At 31.6% G+C, this 2,789-nt stretch overlaps 1 long non-coding RNA gene across 1 annotated transcript; it reads left to right on the forward strand.

Moving 5' to 3' along the window:
* The first annotated feature begins 258 nt into the window (after positions 1 to 258).
* LOC126883550 (uncharacterized) lies at positions 259 to 2,487 on the forward strand. Its single transcript, XR_007697707.1, has 3 exons — positions 259 to 684; positions 785 to 1,035; positions 2,041 to 2,487. It is a non-coding gene; the product is annotated as an uncharacterized LOC126883550 (long non-coding RNA).
* The last annotated feature ends 302 nt before the right edge of the window (positions 2,488 to 2,789 follow it).

Here is a 2,789-nt window from a genome sequence, read left to right on the forward strand (position 1 = left end):
TTTAGAATTTTACATTGAGTTTCCTATGGCCCTTTTTACGATTCACCACCCGGTACCAGATAAAATGTGTACTATTTGTTATTATTTCATAATAACACAAATAATACACATATATACACAATAACACACATTCAATGATCGAAAATCACTTAAAAATATGGTAATGTGTACTCTTGTGACGTCCAGTCAAAAATATAAGTCTCCCCACCACCGTCGGACAAGGCAACCGTAATAAAGTCTAATAACCGTGGTATCCCAGGCAACCAAGTGACGTCAACAACGTCGAGGAAACGTCAGTATTTGGTGGAATATATACACGTGGTTGAACATTACGTCATATCGACGTCTTTTGTAGGTGATTTTCAATACGTAAGATTAATGACGTTAAAATACGTTTAAAAGACGTTTTCATTTCAGCCAGCCTAAGTCTGACGTCACGAAATTGGGAGGAGCTTGGAGCTTAAAAGTTACAAAACTAAGGTTATGTTTTATGTTTGTATCGTCGTTGTCGTTTGTTTGTCCTAGTATTTTATCATATTTTGGATTCATTTGGATTTTGTTGGCTGTTTTGTGTGTATTTTTTAAAACTTTTGTTTGTCATTTGTAAATTTTATAAATTTACCACAATGCAAAGTGACTATTTAAGGAAATTATTATTGGAAACTCCGCAGATGTTTTAGAAAGGTAGGCGAAACAATTTTTTATTTACTATTCATTTTTCCCTGATGTTTATAAATAATGATGAATTTTGCAAGCAATAACATTATTTCTTTTATTGTTTTAGATATTCATTGAAGCTGAAAATAATTGGAGATTTAGATCCATATACAATTCAGTCATCAGAATTGGATTTTACAGTGCATTCCATTAATTACTATATAATGCTATTATAGATAGACTGGTAGAGTCTCACAGTTACTACTTTAAGCAGCAGATGAAAGTATACAAAAGCCTTCAGACACATAAAAGCCTTCACAACTGGATTTGTTTTGAAACATTTGATGTTTTGATGATTTCTATATTATTGTTGGAAAGGTAAGTCTTTATTTTATTTATTCACCATTAAAAAATATATGGATAACAGTATTATGCCTGGTTGCACCAACAGATCTTAAGCTCCAGCTTAGCTAAGCTCTACTTATAGATAGGGCCTCCTTGAGTAGATATCACTTACGTTGCACCATAATTTTCGATTCTTACCTCATTATCAATTATATCTATTACTCTATTATGATATTTTTATTATAATATATTATAATTATATTATTTTAATTCTTATGTTATTCTCGTCTTAAGCTTAAGATATGTTGGTGCAACCGGGCATTAGTGTCTTCCGGATAAATGGGTTTTAAATATTAGATTTATTTACGTTTATATATCTGTATGAAACCAGACATATTGTCGTCCTAATTTGTAAACTGTGTAACTCCATATTTCTCTGAAACTGAGTTATTACTGCCATTTATTTGAAAAAATCCCTTCTCGTTTTAAAAATGATGCACATGCATATTTTTACCAAAAGAGTAAATAGTGACATCTTCATATACACTGATCTCCCTTGCAGCAAATTTAGTACGAAAAATATATAACTCCCCAGTTTGTCATACCACACGATTGACCTCACTGTTTAGAAAGTGATATTTTCAAGAAAGAGTTGGTGGTAAATAATATTAATACACTCATTAAACAATATAGGTACAAATGTTAGTACCTATCTATAAAATATTCCATTTTAGCATTCTATCTTTTAAAATGGGATATACGTAGTATTCGCATTAGTAATATTTAGAGAAATAATTTTTTGTGCCTCTGTAAAATTTGGATAAATGGAGTTACACAGTTTACAGATTAGGTCGACGACATGTAATTGCTATGATAGAAAAGAGAATAATAAACAGTCATGATTGTTTGTTCTAAAATTATATTATATGAATGTCTGATTTTAAAATATTCTCAATCATTGTAAAAAACGCAAATACTCTAATGAAAATAAATTTTTGTAGTTGAACCATTCCCACAAAGATAAAATATTTTTTTTAGGTGAAGAATTCCCAAAAAGCTAATGCTAAACCACTAGATGCTTGGGTGATAGCCAGTTCCAATGGCATAGCAAATGCACCTTGTATGTGTATTGCCGGTAATAGTGAAGTTTGCAGCCATATTGCAGCAATCTTATTTGCAGCTGAGTATGCCCACAGCAAGACAGAAGAAGAAGAACCCAGTGCATGTACAGATGTTACAGCTATGTATATTCTCTGGTGAAAAACTAATGAGTTTTCAAGCTGTTCAGTCAGAGTGCTTGTTGCGCTCTCTAAACGAACTGAAATATAAGACGGCTTTGGCTTCATGTTGCAGCGATATGAAAATGGTTAGTCATTTTTAATTATAATGTACTTCTTCATCATGAGTATTTATGTATAGGGCTTTTCATTCACAGTCATTTGTTTCGAGCTTCTGTCATGTGTAACATAATATTAATATTATATTTATGTCATATGTTATTGGTATAGGGCTTTTCATCGATTGTCATTTGTTTCGAGCTTATGTCATGTGTCACATAATATTAATATATCTACGTCATACGTCTTTGGTTTGTATCATTGGTAGATACCAATAACGTATGACGTAGATATATTAATATTATGTGACACATGACAGAAGCTCGAAACAAATGACTGTGAATGAAAAGCCCTATATACCAATGATACACACCAAAGACATATATGGCGTAGATATATTAATATTATGTGACACATGACAGATGCTCGAAACAAAAATGACAGTCGATA

Source organism: Diabrotica virgifera, chromosome 4 (genome assembly GCF_917563875.1).
Source record: "Diabrotica virgifera virgifera chromosome 4, PGI_DIABVI_V3a".
Taxonomy (NCBI): Eukaryota; Metazoa; Arthropoda; class Insecta; order Coleoptera; family Chrysomelidae; genus Diabrotica; species Diabrotica virgifera.